The sequence below is a fragment of the Chiloscyllium plagiosum genome, unplaced genomic scaffold (assembly GCF_037043375.1).
Source record: "Chiloscyllium plagiosum isolate Xiang-an unplaced genomic scaffold, Cpla_swu_hap1 HiC_scaffold_26, whole genome shotgun sequence".
Classification (NCBI taxonomy): domain Eukaryota; kingdom Metazoa; phylum Chordata; class Chondrichthyes; order Orectolobiformes; family Hemiscylliidae; genus Chiloscyllium; species Chiloscyllium plagiosum.
Genome location: NW_028270164.1, coordinates 46,560,148 through 46,568,578, shown reverse-complemented (window position 1 = coordinate 46,568,578; position 8,431 = coordinate 46,560,148).

Genomic DNA, 8,431 nt, shown 5'->3' with positions numbered 1-8,431 from the left:
CTCATTAAGACATCATTTAGTAAGTAATAACACACAGGAATACATTCACTTTCTTTCTTTGTGAATACCTTTTGATGTAACTGTTTTAACTCATCTTTTTAATTCAATCAGCTTAGCAGAGATAAAGATACTTCCATGTTTACGTATTTTCTCCTTCTTTGTTTCACTTATCTGATCAAAGAAAGTTTCAGATAACACTGTGTCAGCTTCCATATCTGAGCCCTTAGATCTCGCCTGCTTCAGCTTGTGCCTCTGTGATCCTGTGACCACACAATCAGGGAAAGTTCCTGGCTAAACCTTCTCCAGGTCTTCAGTTGCCTGCATCTCCACTGGCTTTTCAACTACGTAGGCAGCATACCTACCGGTGAATTAGCTACATCATTTGCAAGGACAAATTGTATTCCTGGAGCTGATAATTTGTCCAGTACTCCTATCACAAAGTCTCCACTCTTCTATGGGCTCTCTAGCCTCATTTTGCATAACTGAGCAATTCTTGTCTCACCACGAATTCCTGTTACCAGTACCTTTTCTGGCAATAGTCCCTCAGGAGTACACATCTCCTCATCCTTCAGCATCACAGACTGAGAGGAACCTGTGTCCCTTAATATTATAACCTCCTTACCCACTACTCCTGGCCTATGTGAATAAACCTTACCCTTGCATGTATATTTGTTCAAGCAGATCTGGCACTTCCTCCTTAACCAACCTCTGATCATTTTGTACACTCTGAGGCAGTTGTCTAACCTCCCTTGTGCTAGTCCAAAAGACTTCTGGGCTTGTTTTGCTTTCCTACATCTGGCTTTTTCCTCGCCCACCAACACTGTGATTTTGTGTGGCCTACTTTATTACAATGAAAACACCAGAGCTTTTTAACTTCTTTGCCCCCTCAAGGGTTTTTTTTTTAACCCTGTGATGAGTTATCCTTATGATCTTCACTGAGATCAACCTTTGCTTTTCCACGTGACGATTTCTCTTTGCCCCAATTTCTATCCCTCATGAATTGGAATTGATTCTGGAAGCTGAACCGTGTTTTATGGACCAGCTCATAATCATCAGCCACTTCAGCTGCTAACCTTGCTGCTTTAACTCTCTGCTCTTCCACATGAGTTCACACTGCTTCAGGCAGTGAATGCTTGAATTCCTCCACAATAATTGCCTCTCTAAGGGCATCATAGGTTTGTGTGATTTTTAAAGTTCTTATCCATCTATCAAAATTACTCTGTTTGATCCTTTCAAACTCAATATAAATTTGACCAGGGTCCTTCCTTAGATTCCGGAAACATTGTCTATAGGCTTCTGGTACAAGCACTTAAAATGGCTTTTCTCACCTCCTCATACTGCCCTGATACCTCCTCTGATAGGGATGCGAATACCTCACCAGCCCTATCTACAAGTTTCGTTTGGGATCAACAAAACCCACATTGCCACTGGCAACTGCATTTGTTTAGCCACCTTTTCAAATGAGATGAAAAAGACTTCCACATCCTTCTCATCAAATTTAGGCAATGCTTGAACATATTTAAATAGTTTCTCACTAGGCTTCTAACTACCAGGGACTTGCTCATCCTCACTCTCCCCCTCGCTAAGCCTAACTTCAGCCTTTATCTCCAGCCTTTTACGCTGACTTTCCTTTTTAAGTGTCAAGTTTTGAAGTTCAAAAGCTCTTTCTTTTTCCCTCTCTTCTGCTTTTAATCGTAACTCAAACAGTTTCACTTCTGCTGCCCTTTCCTTATCTCTCACCTCTAACTCAAACGGCTTCATTTGCAATTGAATTCTTGCCATCTTTATACATTCTGACGTTTTCTCCAGCAAGTTTAAATGCTGAGCTACTGCTGCAATTATCTGTCCTTTCCTTAGAGAAGCAGGCAGGTCCAATTCCAGCTTCTCTGCTAATTCTTGCAACTTGGTCTTAATCACTTTTTGCAAAACTTCCAAAGTCACCGCATCCACATCCAGAAAACCTTCTGCTGAATGAAAAAGCCATTCCTGTCCCAAGCTTTGTCTACCCAACAAAACCAACACCCGAAATAAAGATACTCGCACCTACCACTCACTGTTTAAAATACCGCAAAAAGCCCCCAAACTGTTATGGACTAGGCCAGACCACTCAAAACATTCTTAAACAGACAGCCCCAGACCATAACTTTGCAATTTGTTTCAGTAAGTGTACAGTGAAAATTACTCGGATTAAGTTAGCTACGTTGACTACTAGATTTTAAAACAGACAAAAATTTATTCACAGAATTATACAATGAAACACAAAGAACAGAATAAAGAACCCCTACAGAACTCAACCAATCCAACTAGACTAAATTATGCTGTTCCAAATCTACACGACAGTCCCAATAAGCAAAATCCCTTTAAGACAGTATAAATGGAACACATGCTCATTGGTTGAAGTTGAAGGGCAGAAAAAAGAGACAGTTTCCACACAGCTCCCTGTTGAACTTCCCAGTTCAAGACTGAACTAAACCTGCTCAGCTCAGCTAGAGAGCTGACCACTCCCCTTTCATTATACAGGTCACTTCTAAAATATGACCACTTTGGCCAGAAATCTCATCTGTTTACAAAAAACAAAGGGCCTCTCAAAATCCTTTTCATCTCTGTCCCAAACCAGGCTGTTCTGAGCCCGGCCTGGTTTATTACCCCTCTGAAGATAATCAAGGACAGAGTCTCCTTGAGCCAAGCTTATAAAAAAAAGCATGACTAGCTTTGTGACAGTCAGTCTTGACATTGAGTTAGAGTTTGATTTATTGTTGTCACATGTACTGAGATTCAGTGAAAAGTGCATCAGATTAGCAGAACTTAGTGTAGAATACAGTGTTACGGCCGCAGAGAAAGTCCAGAGAGAGAGAGAGAGATCAACGTGAACATTTGAGAGGTCCATTCAAAAGTCTGAGAACATGGGGAAGGAGCTCTATTTGAAACTGTTCATATGTGTATTCAGAGAACTGCATTCTCCAATGAGTTTGTGGGTGTCAAGACAGGGTTCTCACTGGGGAGCTGCCTATTAAAGGGGAATTTTACTTGTTAACAGCCTTATTAACACCGAACCTCACCTCTTTAATATGTAACTTCCTATTTATCCATCTGCTGTGATGAAGCTAGACGTTGACAATTCCTGATATGAAAGTCTGAGCGTGACTTGTGCCTTCTGGCTGCCATTTTGGACAGTTGGTAACAATGTCTCAGGGCATGCTCCAGGGCACCCGCCATCTCATTCATGGACACTGGCATCCAGCCTCTCAGGGCCTGCATGTTACCGTGCTGATCCACTTACAGTACGCTTCTCATTTTAATGCTGCACCTTGGGATGCATTGCAACAATGCCTCAATGCTGCGACACTGTGTGAGTACAGGGACAGTCTTTCAGCTCCCGCACTGGAGAAAACTGCATTTCAGGCTTGTTGACTCACTGTCAGCACTTTGAACCTACCTCACAATATTCATGCCTCACGTTGCCTTGTAGTTTTGTGATTTGCTGCTTCATACAGAAGTACCAGACTCTTACTTTTACTGTCTCGCCTTCCCATTTATCACAGACACAAAGCCAGGTTTGTCACAGTTGTCACGTTTCAGTCAGGAGTCCCTGGCACAGTGAGTCAAGGGCAGTCTGTTATACGAGTCCAGGGGTTCAGCCATGGGCAGTCAGAAGCAGGAGCCATGTCTCGTAAGAGGTGAGCAGTGAAATGATAGAGAAACCTGTATTTTTTTTCTGACAATGTGTACTATTTTCACCTGGAATAAGAGAAAGGGAGGGATTGAGTGGGGGGGGGGAACAGACTGTTACAGTTGACGCACATGTAGTGAGAGAGTGATGAGGTGCCCTGAGTGAGTGAGTAGGCAAGACAAAGGTCATGCAGGGTTGCTGGTGTCAGATACTAGACAGTAAGTGAGGGAAAATATTGCAGGCTACAGTGAGAGCAGTAGAGCATGAGCCATGTTGAGAGCAGCAGAGATAGCGTGAACAAGAGGTTGCAGAGACAAAATGGTATTGGTTATCCTGGAAGAGTGAAGCAGATGTCAGCCTCTTCTACCTCCAGTAGTGGTCATTCCTTCACATGGCTGAGACCACACTGACCCAGGCAGCAATCTTGCCCCAGGCTCATAGAAGCTGGCCTTCCATAGATTTTCATGTATTGTCCTGAGGCATGCAGGAACGTGAATACAGTGTAGCATCTTATAAGAACATCAACAAGGCTGTTGTTAAAATGATTCAAGCTCAACACAAAATCAATAAATAGAGAATTAGATACTTCCATGTGTAAAAACTGAGTGCAAGTACATAATGTACTTGCAGTACATTGATGACACAATATTGTTTGCAGAATCGGAAAAATCCCCCAAAAAAGAATAGGATGGTTCGAATATGGATTGAATACAAACACCTAAAAGTCAAAACAAAAGTCATTAGAAAGAAAATGTCAGAAGAAATTGGGGTGAAGTTTGAAGCAAATGACATCACACTGGAAGAAAAAGATTAAAATTTCTCTTACAGGCAAATTATAGCAGAGGATACCAGATGTAATACAGACAATAGAACAAGGATTTTTACAGCTAGAAGCAATTTTGTGAAGCCAAAATGTGCTTGACATTAAAAGAATTCAAACTTGTAAAAGGAGAAAGTTCCAACAAATGGTCTAATACAGAACAAATACCTGAAAAAAATTCACTTTATTTATATGTAAACACATACAAGACTGAATCTAGTCATGTTTTGACTGAGTGTCAATGTAATAGAGTTTCATGGGGGGTTTCTTGCTGTGAGGCCCAGGGAGGTATTTTGCAGAATATCCCAAATGCACCTCATTATCTACCTACACCACCCCACAGGAGCTTGGAAGGCCTGCTGGGTAAGATAATGCAGAGGATAACCAATCTCTTCCCCAGAGCTAATGATTGAGGTCACAACACCAAAATGGTAGAATCGAGCTAGCACTCCAGGAGAGTGTTGCTATTGTGAGATGCCAAATGTAAGTAGATATTCTACTAGACATCTCACTGGGCCTGACAGCAATAAGCCTCCAAGAAACTCAATTAAATTGTCATTTAGCAAAACATGATAAAATTTGGACTCATATGCATTTACATACAAATAAATTGAAATTTACTCTTTCAGGTTTTTATTCTGTATTAGGCCACTTATGAGGAGCTTTCTCCTTGTTACTGGTTTGAATTTTCTTTATGTTAACATAGCTTTCAGCTTCAGAACATTGTTTCTGGCTGTCAGAATCCTTATTGTAATGTCTGTATTACATCTGCCATCTTCTGCTATCATTTGTCATAAAGAGACATTTTTCTCTTTTTATTCCAGTATGATGCCATCTGCTTGAAGCATCACTGGAGCTTCTTCTGATGTTTTCTTATGGACTGCCACTGTTTTGACTTTTAGGTATTTGTACTCAATCCACTTTCTAAACATGCAATTTCTTTTGGACTTCTTCTGATTCTGCTGTCTTCAAGATACCACAAATTCATTATGTGCTTATCCAATTTTTACACTTTGAAGTAAATCTAATTCTTTGTGTATTTGTTTTATGCACGGCTTCCATAATTTTAACAACAGTACACTGCCCTCCTTAGAAGTTATTACATTCTATCCACTTTCCCATGTGCATCAGAAACCTAGGTCGTACGTGAAGATCGATGGAAGACAATCACAGCCTTTGAAATGCAGATGCTGAATTATATGTTGAAAAAAATACAATCATAAATGAAGATGTTGTTGAAGTTCCAACAGTAAAAACAAATCTAAAAATGACAAACAGAAATGAAAATGTCAGAGCTCAGAGCTAAGAAGTGACAGTGATCTCTTCTAGAGGGTAGGAGAAAGAGGGGTTAACTCGTTGGTTGAAGGATGCCAGAGTGGTTGCAGATGGGCTACAGAGCATGTGAGAGAATGTCAGAAGATATATGAGCATAATAGCAGACTTCCCGGCAGGAGGAGCTACAAGTAGACATTAGACCACTTCATATAATGCCATAACGCTGCTGCAGTCCCTCCAGTGCAAAACTGATAGAGTGCTGCACTGTCAATATTGCATTAAACCGTGACCTCATCTGTTTTCTCTGGGCAATGAAGAATGATATTTATCCTACAATCAACAACACTGAATAAAACTACAAATAATTTGGTAACATATGCCATTATTATCTGTGGGATCATTATTTGTACATTACACTAGTGATTATAATTCAAACACATTTCATTGGCTGAAAAACACTTTGAGATATCCTGAGTTGAAAGACATTATATAAAATGCAAATCTTTGTTTCCATTTCTTTTTCAGTCCATGTACCTAAATCAGTGACCAATGATTGAAAGAATATGTTAAATCTATTTTGTTATTGTACTGCCTGTACACGCCAGTGGGACGGAAATGACACAATTGATATTTTGGTCAATTAACTGCTTGCAGCTTGTTAATGTTTCATTAGAACATTGATGCGACCTGAGCAATACTTAGTTCTTTTCAAGGTTTAAATCGATTATACTTGTTGCTCTTTTGACAGCAGTGCATTTGCTGCTCTTTACAAAACTTTAGCAGTTTTTTGTTGCTTCTGCTACAGAGTATGTCTGCAAGAATAATGAAATGTCAAGACTTCAAACATGCAAGTTCATCTTCCTAACATTTTCTTTTGGATTTCAATCCAAAAACTGGAATCATCAATCCATTTTCTAGGTCCCTTCTGAAAGAAACACATCATGCAACAAAGTACTGTTACCTCAAATTAAATTTGCATCCTCTAAATCCTTCCACACAAAAAAGTCATAAAAGTGTATTTAAGATAATATCTTAACTGCGTAACATAGTTACTATTAGCCAAGTGTAGGAGTATAATGTGATAAATCAGCTTTACTCTGAAGCCTGGGCTGAACTGAAGGGCATTTCTGTGATTTGTCAGTTCTCTGTCATGGTGACATGACACATCCTTCATTTCCTGTCAGGATTTAGTCCATCCAAATCTCAATATAAAATTAGTCACAGTGATAATATCCTGTCATCAGCCCACACACGTTTCAGCTGAAATAACCGAGTCAAATGGCAAAAAAGACATTTTAAAGTGGATCATTACATGGTAATCACATCTACTGTGGTAAAATGTCTCATTATAAATTTACAAACCACAAAGAAATTCACAATGAAATGTTAGACTGAGATAGATGCCACAACCGATTTGATTTCACTCCATCCCATTGCATTTGTAATATCCACATAAAACAACAAACAAATCCTCCAGATATATTTATTTAAACAAATATGCATTATATTTGTAAATTGAATAAGACATGTATGTAGCAGGGCCAGCTAGTGTAGCTTCATGCTGATTCACTCAAAAACAAAACTGACAATGTCTGCATATTTTTATACATGTTATAATACTCAGACAGCAAGGCAGATCACTCTAGATCTGGAAATTCAGGGATTTCTTTGGGAATATCCTATCCAGTTGCTTAAATTAGGCTCAATGTACATTCAGATCAGACAGCCATACCCAGGAGCATTGTACAAACAGCAAAACTTTGATATGACACGCATGCATTATTTTAATTGTAATCTTTAAGTGAAATAAGAAGTGTTGCAGTTATATATATATATGATTAACAGGTGTCCAAAGTGTATTAAAGCCAGGGAAGTAATTTTCTAAGTGGTAGTTGCTGTTTGAATGCAGGAAATACAGCAATTAATTTACAAGATACCATAAATAGATCCCACAATCTGTTAATGTGATGTTAATTGAGAGATAAATACTCCTAGGACACCAGGGATAATTCCCGTGTTCTTCATGGAAATTGTTAGAGTTACTCAAGAGAGCAGAAAATGACATCTGTAACAAAGTAGTACTCTATTCCCTCAGTACTACACAAGAGATTCAGCTGAAATCATTGTGCTCAACTGCTGAAGTGGAAAATAGACCCACACCATTCTGTGGCTCAAAGGCAAGTGGACCTTTAACATTGCAGACAGGGAATCTAGGTTCTAGATTTTCATTCGCTCATGGACACGGATGGCCAGCATTTATTCTGAAAATGTGTTGCTGGAAAAGCGCAGCAGGTCATGCAGCATCCAAGGAACAGGAGAATCGACGTTTCGGGCATAAGCCCTTCTTCAGGAATTTATGCTGGCCAGCATTTCTTGCCTGGCTGCTAGATCAAATTGCAGTATGTATCAACAACACTTCTTGCAGAGCTGCTCACCCACTGATGGTGAATTACCCTCCTCTCAGGATTAAAGGTCAACACAATCACAAGTTTAGACAGGACAATGCATACTTATTGTACATGCTTCAAAGAAGTACAGCGTAATGTAACGGACCAACTGCATTTCATAATGTAAGTGTTTGCTATTGCAAACCTGTTGCTTGGTCCTAAGATCTGCTGACCTCTCTACCTTTAGCATGTAGAGGAACAAGCTATTTCAGATGCATG